Source organism: Ursus maritimus, unplaced genomic scaffold (genome assembly GCF_017311325.1).
Source record: "Ursus maritimus isolate PB19 unplaced genomic scaffold, ASM1731132v1 scaffold_14, whole genome shotgun sequence".
Lineage (NCBI taxonomy): Eukaryota > Metazoa > Chordata > Mammalia > Carnivora > Ursidae > Ursus > Ursus maritimus.
Window position 1 is genome coordinate 42,318,498 of NW_024423786.1, and position 13,687 is coordinate 42,332,184.

Sequence of the window (13,687 nt, forward strand, 5' to 3'; positions counted from 1 at the left end):
GGGGGGGGGGGAACGCAAGGTGGCTCGTGGCAGCACCACGGCCAGACATGCTGCAGCTTGGATATCAGCTTATCTTAAAAGGCACTAGACAAACCCTAGCTTTACAGATACGGTCATGATAGAAAGCATCCTTTTAAAAGTGAAACAGTGAATTCATTTAAAGGAAAAGGGTAGACAAATAATAGTCCACGTGGTGCACAACCGGGGCCAAATAGTGGTTCAAAGCCCTGGCAGATGTGGGCTGCAGCGTGGGGAGCACTGGAGGGTCCGATCTGGGGATCCGGGGATTTGGAGCAGGGCCAGGGGCATGCCCTGGCAGCTTGTTGGAAGTGCACACTTGGGAGGCCCCATCCTGGACCTACTGAAGCAGGACCTGCATTTTAACAAGCCCCCAGGGCATCCGACCCTTGAGAAGCAGCTCAAAGGGGCTGGCAACGCGGAGTCCGGGGGGGCAGAGCCTGGGAGCGCCACCGCAGCTGGGAGAGACTCAGTTCTCCGGGGAGCTCCTGCCCCCTCCACACCACACACATACACACACACACACACACACACACAAGCCTGTGCAGATATGCACACACACACATGCATGCACACACTCAGCCCTGATGCGGGTGGGGCCCCCACCCAGGCTCTCAGGAGGACCCTTGACAGCACCCCCCTCCCGCCTTCACCCCCAGCAGCTCCTCGTGGCTTCTGTGCTCCCATCTGCGCCATGTGTGTCTCTGTGCTCCCCCAGAGAGCACAAGCAGGTACCTTGGGCAGCAGAGAGGGGGCGCTGTTCTGTACCGAGGTGCCTCCAGTCCCGGAGCCTAGCAGGTTCCTGACACCTGGTAGGTGGGCCATACAAACTCGAATGTCCGAAGAAAACTTCTGAAATGTAGTCACCTTGGTTGTCGATGCCATGGAGCGATCATGATGGATTGACCCTGAAGTGCTCATTTATCCGCCGGCCTTTACTGAGACTTAATCTCAGTAACAGGAGTCGGGAGAAGAAGATGAGGAAGACGTGACACCAGGACGCCTTGGGGGTCCGTCAGTGAAGCGTCTGCCTTCGGCTCAGGTCATGATCCCAGGGTCCTGGGATCGAGCCCCCATGGGGCTCCCTGCTCGGCGGGGAGTCTGCTTCTCCCTCTGCCTCTGCCTTCCACTCCCCCTGCTTGTGCTCTTACGGGCTCTCTCCCTCCCTCTCTCTCTCTCTGTTAAATAAATAAAATCTTTAAAAAAAAAAAAAGTGACACCAGCCATGGAGCAGAGGGGACACATATCTTGCACTCTTCGTGACAAGGCTACCGGACATCGGACAGGACAGCGTTAGAAACTGGATGTGCAGCCCCAGGCTGGGGGGCAGGAAGAGGGAGCCGCATAGCCTGGCCCCAGGGCGGGCAGGGTGCTGGGCTTCCAAGGAAGGGTAGTATTTCACCTGGGTCAAGAAGAATGGAGAGGCTTCTCCCAGGTCAAGAAGGGAGAAGGTGTTCCTGGCTTAGGGAACAGCCCAGGAGTATAAAATGCACCGTGTTTTCCGGAAGGTGAAAAGTCTAGGTGAGCAAGGGTCAAATTCCTCCTGGCCCAATTTAAAAATAAATTCCTCAGGGCCGAACAGACCAGGCTCAGGAGTTTGGACTTTATCTCGTGGGGAACCAGGGATTGATGGGGGGTTAAGTGGCAGCATTATCTCGAGGGCGAGCACATTAATTATTGAAAGTGGCGTGGCTGGAATTGGTGCGGAAGAGTCTAGAACCCTGGCACGGGGCCATGACCACACCCGTGCAACTGAATCAGGACCGCCCTTCCTTTCTCCACCACCTTCCTCCCCACATCAGATAACTGGGGCGGGCTGGCCTTCTGTCCTGATTGACAAGACACCTGATGAGACCAGACGGGCGGGTCGGAGGGGAAGATTTCTTCCATGCTGGCAGTGGGAGCTCCCAGGGAGCACTCAGGGTGGGGCTTCCCTTGGGCACCGGACTGCCCAGACCTGGACTCGCTCCCCTGGCCCCTGCCACACAGAAGCTGCTCCCCCATCCCTGAGGCCCTGTGAGGTGCTGGCCCCAGCTCCCACAGACTCGCGAGGGCCGCTGGTACCCCTTCCAGAATCTCATGAGCTGATTGTTAAGGGCAGCCATTATTAAAACTTCAGTTAGAGAAACTAACAGGTAAATGGTGTAAAACAGGGGTGATCAATGCCTTTAAACCCCACTACTTCCTAATTATTCACTGCACCTCCCCCATGCTCTCGAGCTGGGTCTACCGCGCGTGTGTAATGGAGACCCAGACCACGGTGCGCTCCCCCGCGTCTCCGCCCCACTCCACGTTCAGTGGCAACCTGCTGGAAACTTGGACTTGGCCACAGGGGGAGCATTAACACCGGCGACATCGGCGAGCACCATGAACAAGAGTTCTGTAGGAGCCCGTGGCTTTAGCATTTGCCACCACTCTCCACCCCCCTGCTTTGCTGGTTCCCCTGGAAGCGCATCCGCCCCTCCCAGGCCTTTATGCCTCCAGCAGCACAACCGGTCTTGTGAGATCAGAGAGAGCTGTCAGGTGGGTGTCAGGAAGGAGTGAGGACCTTACGGGGAGTCCTGAGCAACTGCCCCTGAGGATTTACTTGGTCCTACTGTGCGCTTCCCACAGCCTCCCCCCAGGTCCCCACCCCCCACCCTGATCAGGCTCCTGGGGCGTCTGTCGGTGTGACTGCTGGGACCCGCTGCCCTGACCTCTGGGGGTGGGGAATGGACGAGGGGCACTGCCTTTGTCCCACCAACCACCTGCAAGCAGGTGACTGGCAACCTGCATCCATCCGGGGTGCCAAGCTCCTGAATGCCACCATGGGGCCAGGAAAACTCATCTACCAGAGTTGTCCGTGAAGAGTTTGTTAAAATCAAGACCGTCTGTTCATCAGGAGACGCCACTGATGGAAAAAAAATACAACTTGCAAACATAATACCTAAAACTGACACGGGGCTCACATCCAGGAGGCATACGGAACTATCTAGGCCACAGGAGGAAGAGACAAGTCAATGACAAGCTGGCAGAAGGACACGCACTTCATGATGGAGGATGTCCTGATGACCCAGTTAGCCTATGGAAAGGAATGCAGCCTCCTTCGTACGCAGGGAAATTAAAATGAAAAGTCACAGTGAACCATCACGACACACCCACTAAGTCAGGTAGCACTTTTAAAACAGAAGGACAGATGTTGGGGAGGATACGCAACAACCGAAACTCTCGTGGGAGTGCAAACTGGTACTACCTCTCCGGGCAACAGTTTGGCAATATCTGCTCGCCCTCAACCTCCAGTTCCCAGCCAGCCCGGAGTTCCAGGCGGTGAGTGTCGTCCCTTGGTGGCACTAGAATGTTCATCCCCACCTTATTCACAACTGCCCCAAACTGGAGACAGTACCATGACCTTGGGGCATCGCCTAGAGTCGGTTCACAGCATGGAGAACCATGCAACGAGCGGCACGCACTGGAGCCCAGTGACTCGCACAAGGACGCCGGGCGCAGAAGAGCACCTGCTGCCCGAGTTCATGCGTGCAGACGTCCAAACAGCAGAAACTAACTTAGAGCCACAGACCCCAGGATGGTGGGTCCCTCTGGGGAGGAGGCAAGCTGTAGGAAAAAACACTCACTAGAATCCCACGGTTGAAAAAGCACAAAGACTCTCCCTTGTTGCATCACGGACTTCGGCTGCGTTGGCTGTGGGAGGTAGAAAGTTCTAGGACAGGCAGCATGTCCGAGGAGTCTCCACCTTCCCCACGGCATCGCCCTTCCTGAGCCACCGGCTGGGCAGGGACTCTGGGGAACCCAGAAGGGTGATTTCATTTTGGCTTCAAGGAAGACGTCCCCTGGCAACTCCGCTTTTCGTCTCTTTTTAATTTTATATATGTCTCCAGCATTTTCCCACCAGGCACTGTACCGGGCACTGTTCGGAGTATACCATTATTATTAACTGATTTAGGGGGCTGCCTTTTCCATTCACCCAGACCTCCGGGGACTTATGCCTGTGGCCCCTTTATCGAGCACGTACCACGTGGCAGGTCGTGAGCTAAGTTATCGATTAATTCTCACATGAGCCCTTGGGAGGGGCATATGTTTGTTTCCATTACAGATTAGGCGACAGAGGCTCAGAGAGGCGAAGTGACGTGTCCGAGGTCGCACAGCCCAGTGGCAGAGCTGAGATCCAAAGCCGGCTCCTGCACTTCTCCAAAGCACCAGGCTTAGGTCTAGTGACCACCTTGAACCAAACAACCTGTCCAGACTCCCCTGTAATGAATCAGAATCTTTAGCCCTTAGACCCACTTGAGTATCCCACAGAGGTTGTTCAAAACTGGATTCCTGACCGGCACCCGGCACGACAGAGCCAGACTCCCCGCCCAGCACACAGTAGGCAATTAGGGCCTGTCTGTGGATGGAGGGAAACCTGGCTGCCGGGCTGCTCTTCCTCCAAGAAGTGTGTGTGTGCGCAGGAGCGGGGCACTGGAAAGCCCCTCCCTCCCTCCTTCCTTCCTCCCTTCCTCCCTTCCTTCCATCCTCCCTTCCTTCCAGTATCTGGGCAAATGGCATGTCTCCTCCTCTGGGAAGCCCTCCAGGACCACCCCAGCCTACCTCCACGGTACTGCTCACCCTTTTGCTTTGCCTTAGTTCCCTTCCTCGAGCCTCAGCCTTTTATACGGACTAAAATGAACCACATGAAATTGTCCTTTCTGTTGGTCAACAGTAGTTGAAAATGAGACCTTTTATCCCCGGTCAATTTAAGCCTTTCCCTTCCCGGAGTGTCAGTTCCCGGAAGGGTTGGGGGGTGTGCGTGTGGCTCACAGCTGGTCCCCAGACGAAGCCTAGCACCCAGTAGGCACCCAGGAAACGATGGGTAGGTGGCTGGGAGAACCTGACAGCCCCGAAGAGCCGCGCAGCAGCACACGGGCCCGACGTGCAGCCGGAGAGCCCCCGGCGCCGCCCCGTGCCCCGCCATCCCGGGCGCAATCCCGGGCGCCTGCCCGGCCGCGGCGGCCGGGCGGGGTGGGGCTCGCCGTCATCCATTTACCAGCCTCGCCCCTCCGGCGGGCGCGCGTTAATGAGATTAGCAATTAAAAAGCGAGCGAGCGGCGGCGGCCAAGGCGCGGGGCCACCCCCAGGCCGAGCGGGCGGGACGCGCCGGGCAGCCGCGCTCCGAAGCAGCCCCGCGCGGCGCCCGAGGGGGGACCCGGCGCCCAGCTCGCGGCCATGGAGAAGGCGCGGCCGCTGTGGGCCAACCCGCTGCAGTTCGTCTTCTAGCATGTGTCTTCTAAATGAATTTTTTTACTGCCCGTCTTTGTCCTTGTCCATTTAAGTCATGTATATTTACCCGTAATGACTGGCGCACTAGGACTTATTGCCCATCTTACTTTTTGCTTTTCTATTTGTCCTCAAGTTGTTACTAATGCTTCCCCCTCCTTTGTTTGCTTTCATCAGACCATGCAAGGGTACAAACAGCTAGGACTGCAGGCTGCTGTAGAGGGATGGCGTAAGCGGCACATACGAATCGATACAACCACTGTTAGGGACCGTCTACCAAAGTTGAAAATATACACATCTGTTCAGCAAAGGCGCCCATAGAAACTTGTACCCAAAAAGGCCCTGGCAGCATTCTTCAGACAGCCAAGCCGAAGACAATCCAAATGTCCACAGTAGAGTGGATAACCGGTCCATGATTATAATCATGTAGAAAACAGAACAGAGCAGCCAAAAGAAAGGATCAACTACGGGTACACGTGCCAACTTGGAGGAAACTTAAAAAGTAATAATAATGTGACACAGCAAAATCAAACACCAAAGAATAGCCACCGTATGTTTGCATCATATAAGTTCAAACACAAATAAGACAAACGTGTGCGTGATAGGGGAGTCACGCCCGGGCGGTAAAACCACACAGAAAAGCAAGCAGGCGCCGTCAGCTAGGGGTCCCCTCTGCAGGAGTGGGGTCTGACACCCCCAGATGGGTGAAGGCGAAGGCACTGGCGATCCTTGCACACCTGGCGTGCATTTGTCGGCACGGGTGTTCCTGAGTCACGTGAGCGGGGAGAACAGGAATACAGCCGTGCGCATCTCTTTTCCCGCTCATTACCATCTTCTGCCAACTTCGCACTCACCGACAATGCGGACATTCTTACCTGGGTAGTCTCGTCTTCAAAGCTGCTAGAGCACCGGTGTCGAACCTGGGTATCGAGAGATCACGGGAGGCTCATTCTAACCTGTCGGAGCCACATTGCTCCCTGATCAGAGGTAAAGGAGGTGAATGGTGGGACGAGGACGGAGATGGAGGCGTGGACAGTGCGTGCACACACACACGCACACACACACACACACACACACAGAAGAGCTCTCTGCCATGTTCGGGAGAGCAGGTTGGCCAGTGGGACAGGCACGAGCCCCAGGAGGCACAAGAGGCAGTGGGGCCACGCTCGGGAGGCTGGCCAGGAGAGAGAGCTGCAGGTGGGGTCCCAGCCTGGAGGGTGCCTCAGCTGGCTAAAAGTGCTCAGGACCAGTGTGTGTCATCAGTGCGCGAGGGGATGGAAAGAGAGCTTGAGAGGCACACAGAGAGGATCTGGGACCCGGCCCAGGGGCCTGAGACAGGACAGGGATCTCAGAGCAAAAGCAGCAGCAGGCCCTGCTGAGGCCTCCTGCCTGCGGCTGCAGCACAGACCAAATCTCAGCTCGAGAGATCCTTCCAGAAGCCCTGCCAGCAGTCCGGGAGCCCAGAGAGGCTCGAGTTTGGTGGCACAGGCTGAGAGACAGCAAAAGGACTGGGAGTCAGGAGGTTAGGAGGGCAATCCATGAGATCGGCTGCCCGTAAGGTCCAGGCCAGAGACGGGCGGTCCCTGGAGACAGAAAGGCAGTGGGAGGAGGTGGGGTTGCTGGGGCTTCCCCTCTTGCAGCTGGAGGGGCTTCAGGGGACAGAGCCACCTAGGGCACATCCAGCCTCCCAACGGGAGCATGAGGGGATTGCACTCAGCATCCGAGAGGGTGGGCGCAGAGCAGAAGAAGGTCCCATCTTTTCTGGGGACAGCGTAGCATTCAGACATGGCGCGTCCCAGTCGGTTGCTCACGGTCCGCAGGAGTGCCGGGCGGAGCTCCCCCAGTGACGGAGACACTCCTATGCTGCCCGCTCGGCAGCCAGCAGCCGCAGCTCGGCGTGCTCTTCGAAGTGGGAGCTAATATTTATTTCCCATGAGTTCATTTAACATTAAGTAGGGGGCACCTGGTGGCTCAGCCGGCGAAGCATCTGCCTTCAGCTCAGTCATGATCCCAGGGTCCTGGGATCGAGTCCCACATCCGGCTCCTGTCTGCGTCTCCTCCCCCTGCCACTCCCTGCTTATGTGTGCGCTCTCTCTGACAAACAAATAAAAATCTTTACAAAAAAACAAAGTTAAGATGGCATGGGGCCAGTGGCTGCCTGTCGGACAGTGTAGCTTCAGCTCCCCTCCTTGAAAACAAAAGGCCTGGGCTTGGCAGTGGGGCCCAGTACCTTTGGGGACCTTACGCTTTTGTCAAAGTTCACCACAGAAACCCTGCATCTGAAAACATGGTGGTGGGGCCGCTCCATTTGGGCTCCCACTACTGCCTGAAGCCCCAGGAATTCGGTGGGAATCCTGGGATGCTGTGGCACCATCTGTGGGGGTGGCCCACACCCAGCACGCCGCGGCACTGGGGCGGGAGACGCAAAGGTGGCTCGTGGCAGCGCCCGCGGCCAGACATGCTGCAACTTGGATATCCAGCTTATCTTAAAAGGCACTAGACAAACCCTGCTTTACAGATACTGGTCATGATAGAAAGCATCCTTTTAAAAGTGAAACAGTGAATTCATTTAAAGGAAAGAGGGTAGACAAATAGTCACGTGGTGCACAACCGGGGCCAAATAGTGGTTCAAAGCCCTGGCAGATGTGGGCTGCAGCGTGGGAGCACTGGAGGAGGTCGATCTGGGGATCCGGGGATTTGGAGCAGGGCCAGGGGCTGCCCTGGCAGCTTGTTGGAAGTGCACACTTGGGAGGCCCCATCCTGGACCTACTGAAGACGGGGACCTGCATTTTAACAAGCCCCCAGGGCATCCGACCCTTGAGAAGCAGCTCAAAGGGGCTGCGGATCCGGGGGCAGAGCCTGGGAGCGCCACCGCAGCTGGGAGAGACTCAGTTCTCCGGGAGCTCCTGCCTCCACACCACACACAACACACACACACCCACACACAAGCCTGTGCAGATATGCACACACACACATGCATGCACACACTCAGCCCCTGATGCGGGTGGGGGCCCACCCAGGCTCTCAGGAGGACTTGACAGCACACCCCTCCCGCCTTCACCCCCAGCAGCTCCTCGTGGCTTCTGTGCTCCCATCTGCGCCATGTGTGTCTCTGTGCTCCCAGAGAGCACAAGCAGGTTACCTTGGGCAGCAGAGAGGGGGCGCTGTTCTGTACCGAGGTGCCTCCAGTCCGGAGCCTAGCAGGTTCCTGACACCTGGTAGGTGGGCCATACAAACTTCGAATGTCCGAAGAAAACTTCTGAAATGTAGTCACCTTGGTTGTCGATGCCATGGGCGATCATGATGGATTGACCCTGAAGTGCTCATTTATCCGCGGCCTTTACTGAGACTTAATCTCAGTAACAGGAGTCGGGGAGAAGAAGATGAGGAAGAGCGTGACACCAGGACGCCTTTGGGGGTCCGTCAGTGAAGCGTCTGCCGGCTGGTCATGATCCCAGGGTCCTGGGATCGAGCCCTATGGGGCTCCCTGCTGCTCGGGAGTCTGCTTTCCCTCTGCCTCTGCCTTCCTCCCCCTGCTTGTGCTCTTACGGGCTCTCTCCCTCCCTCTCTCTCTCTGTTAAATAAATAAAATCTTTAAAAAAAAAAAAAGTGACACCAGCCATGGAGCAGAGGGGACACATATCTTGCACTCTTCGTGACAAGGCTCCGGACATCGGACAGGACAGCGTTAGGAAACTGGATGTGCAGCCCCAGGCTGGGGGCAGGAAGGGAGCCGCATAGCCTGGCCCCCAGGGCGGGCAGGGTGCTGGAGCTTCAGGAAGGGTAGTATTTCACCTGGGTCAAGAGATGGAGAGGCTTCTCCCAGGTCAAGAAGGAGAAGGTGTTCCTGGCTTAGGAACAGCCCAGGAGTATAAAATGCACCGTGTTTTCCGGAAGGTGAAAAGTCTAGGTGAGCAAGGGTCAAATTCTCTGGCCCAATTTAAAAATAAAAATTCCTCAGGGCGAACAGACCAGGCTCAGGAGTTTGGACTTTATCTCGGTGGGGAACCAGGGATTGATGGGGGTTAAGTGGCAGCATTATCCTCGGCGACACATTAATTATTGAAAGTGGCGTGGCTGGAATTGGTGCGGAAGAGTCAAGAACCGGCCACGGGCCATGACCACACCGTGCACTGAATCAGGACCGCCCTTCCTTTCTCCACCACCTTCCTCCCCACATCAGATAACTGGGGCGGGCTGGCCTTCTGTCTGATTGACAAGACACCTGATGAGACCAGACGGGCGGGTCGGAGGGATTTCTTCCATGCTGGAGTGGGAGCTCCCAGGGAGCACTCAGGGTGGGGCTTCCCTTGGGCACCGGACTGCCCAGACCTGAACTCAGCTCCCCTGGCCCCTGCCACACAGAAGCTGCTCCCCATCCCTGAGGCCCTGTGAGGTGCTGTGACTCCACAGACTCGCGAGGCAGCTGGTACCCCTTTCCAGAATCTCATGAGCTGATTGTTAGGGCAGCCATTATTAAAACTTCAGTTAGAGAAACTAACAGGTAAATGGTGTAAAACAGGGGTGATCAATGCCTTTAAACCCACTACTTCCCTTATTCACTCACCTCCCATGCTCTCGAGAGCTGGTCTCCGCGCGTGTAATGGAGACTCCAGACACGTGCGGCTCCCGGCTCTCCGCCCACTCCAGCGTTCAGTGCAAGCCTGCTGGAAACTTGGACTTGGCCAGGGGAGCATTAACACCGGCGCTGCGGCGAGCACCATGAACAAGAGTTCTGTAGAGCGCCGTGGCTTTAGCATTTTGCCACCACTCTCACCCCCTGCTTTGCTGTTCCCCTGGAAGGCGCATCCGCCCTCCCAGGCCTTTATGCCTCCAGCAGCACAACGGTCTTGTGAGATCAGAGAGCTGTCAGGTGGGTGTCAGGAAGGAGTGAGGACCCTACGGGGAGTCCTGAGCAACTGCCCCTGAGAGTTTACTTGGTCCCTACGCGCTTCCCACAGCCTCCCCCAGGTCCCCCCCCCACCCTGATCAGGCTCCTGGGCGTCTGTCGGTGTGACTGCTGGGACCCGCGCCCTGACCTCTGGGGGTGGGAATGGCCGAGGGCACTGCCTTTGTCCCACCAACCACCTGGAGACAGCCAGCGAGAGAGGGAACACAAGCAGGGGGAGTGGGAGAGGAAGAAGCAGGCTCATAGCGGAGGAGCCTGATGTGGGGCTCGATCCCAGAACGCCGGGATCACGCCCTGAGCCGAAGGCAGACGCTTAACCGCTGTGCCACCCAGGCGCCCCGGAAAATCAGTTCTTAATCAGAAAGTGATTGGGTGACTATGGAATTAGCACGAGGGCCAGTAGATGAATTGAATGTTGAATGGATGGCTTGATGGTGGTGGTGAAAAATCCATGGGTACTTATTTCTCATTCATATTCAACTCAGTTGGCCATCTCCTTTCTTTCTTGAACCAGACCTTGCTCTGTTCTGAAAACACCACGTTCCCTGTTTTCCTCTCAGCTTTTCGCCTGCTCCTGGACTCACGCCAGTCCCCTTGGCTCGCTGTCTTCCACTGGCCTCAACATACTGTTCCAAGCAAACGTGTATATTCACTGGAACAGATCTTTCCTGCCTTTGTGCTTTTCTCATGCTTCTCTTTTTCTTTCTCAAATGTTCACCTTCTTCCCTTCCATTCAGGCAGATCAGCTCTCTTTTAAGAATCAGCTCAAGTTATCCCTCCATCGTGGAGTCTCTACAAAGGAGTTAACTTTTATTTAAACCTTTTGTACTTAACTTTCCCGACTGGCGAAGGGTTAGGGGAAGTCAGTGAACTGAATGTGCTACAAATACATGCAACAATGTGGATGAAACTTGAAAATAAGTTGGAATGGAAAAGAAAAGAGCAGAATAAATGCAATATATTTTCTAAAGCTCAGAAATGTGTGTGTTCACATGTATATGTGTGCACACACACATACACACACACCACAATATAAAAGATAGGAATTGTAAACACAAAATTTGACATGGTGATTTCTTCTATGGGGTGGAAATGGGGGATCCCCAGACAAAGGGCTAGAATCTAGACAGGGCACAGAAACTTTCATAGTTTTCTCCTGTCATATACTCAGCGGAGGGAGGGGAAGTTTGATTCAAAACTGTATAAAAGGAATGGCCTCAGTTATGTTTAAAAAGAAAAAGTTAAAAAAAAAAATAAAATAAAATAAAATAAAAATAGGCCAAGAAAAGAGAATGTGAAAAAAAATACACCAAAATGTCAACAATAGTTATCTCAGGGTGATTTTTCTTTGCCTTGGACTGTGTGTGTCCGTGTGTGTGTGTGTGTGTGTGTAAGAGAGAGAGAGAGAGAGAGAGAGAGATGTCCTCTATAATCGGGAATGTTTTCTCACCATAAAGGACAGTAAAAGGGGCGCCTGGGTGGCTCAGTCCGTTAAGCATCTGCCTTCGGCTCAAGTCATGATCCCAGGCTCCTGGGATCGAGCCCCGTGTGGGGCTCCCTGCTCAGCAGGGAGCCTGCTAGTCCCTTTCCCGTTCCCCCTGCTTGTGCTTTCTCTGTCTCTGTCAAATAAATAAATAGATAAAATCTTTAAAAAATAATAAAGGACAAGTAAAAGATGTTAAACCAAAGTATTAACCAGATTTAACCCATTTAAGAAGGACCAGGACCTAAAGTACTGCTCCCCTTTCCCCTCCCCCTCCCTGCTCAAAAAAAAAAAAACTTGACAAAAAGTTAATTCTCTGATTCCTTTTTTTATTTGAAGGGCATTAATACATCATAATTGTGGGAAGGGCATGCATTGCCATGTGTTGTAACAGCTTTATAACTGACTTTTGAAAGAATTGCTTGTCAGGATGAGGTTTCCAGGTCCTTCTGTGCTCAGCACACCTACCTGCGGTATCTTTGTCCTGGCTGCGTGTTTTCCTGCCGTCGGGCCAGGTGAGCCTTGCTGTCACATGACTGTTAATTCCTTGTTTCCAACAACACCATCCCTGGAATAGTCTGCAGGTGACACAGGTTGGAAATAGAATATATGTAAGGAGTTGCTAGGGGAACCGCAGGACCTTCAGGACCCAGAAAAGGAAAGTAGAAATCCTGTGTCTGGTCCAGAGTATACTCGGGCTGCTGGCTGGGTGGATGCAGAGAGTTGCATGATGGCTTGCGGACGGGCAGACACCGAGGAGAGGCTGGACGGGTGGCTGGCTGGGTCTGGGGCGGGCTAGATGTAGGCTGGGTGGGTGGCACCCTCTTAAGCCTAAATGTCTACAGAATAAAGACCCAACAGCTTATCCTGGCCCACTGAGGGCTTCATCACCCACCACCTGCTCCTTTTTCCACCCTATTTCCCACCACTCATCTTCCAGCCCCACCAAATGTTCTGGACAGTTCTCTGTCGGCGAATGCCTACTCTCTGCCTCCACATGTTGCACGAGCTGTTTCCTCTCCCTGGGAAGCTGTCGGGAGCCTGGAGCCCTCCTTTCTCTGCCTCCTACCAGCCCCACTGGTGCGGTCAGAGAGGCACCGATGAGTGTCCGTTAGACGGCCGCGCAGGCTCTGTTAGGAAAAGCGCGGGGCACGTGAGGCGGGGATGCTAGTGGTTTTCCCCGAGCCTTTCCCTGTCCAGGGGTGTTGCCTATTAATAAGTGATTTATGTGGCCCGAAACCCAGGCCGTTTGCAGACCCATTCTTTACCTAAAGCTAAAGGATAAACCAAGCACATCAGGAAAGCTTCCAGAGGAGTGTTTCCCTGCTTCCGCACAGCGCTGTGACCCACCGCCTTGGGCCAACAAAGAGCTTGTTTATAAAGTACCGAGGCAAGCTGTGTCAAAAGACTTCCCAGAATAAAGCGGATTAGGGGTCCGCGCTCCCTTCCCCGGGGCTGGGCCTGTGACTGGGGAGGCTTGTGTCCTTCCTGCTATCCAGGCCGGGCCCAGCACGAGGAATGTTAATTCTGCAGATTACGTTTCGGGTACAGCACGCCATAGCTGGAGGGAAAAATCAAAGGCCGCCCTGAACCGCTTCTGGAACGAGTCAGCAGGTCTCGGCCACCGCGGCAGCGCCTAAGGCAGTGTTGTTCTGGAAGAAATCCGGGATGCAGATATGCGCGCACGCCCTTGTAGAAAAGAAATGCCCCAGCAACTGCTTCTTATACAAACGTGCTCGAATCATGGAAGAGACGAGGACAAATGGGAACATTTGCGTGGCTGGTGGCAACGTGGATGCTTTTCCTTCTAAGTTTTCTCTCTATTCTATGTGACTGTGAGGAGGAGGAAGTTGGAGGACACCTGCCTGTATTGGTTGGATGACATTCGGTCTGGATGTCCCATGTCCCCTTGAAGCCCCGTCCGCTCCTCTCTGGTGCTTACAGCATCACGCCTCTGACACCTCCGACCGTAGCCTCCGACCGTAGCCTCCAACGGTAACCTCCGACCGTAGCCTCCGACCGTA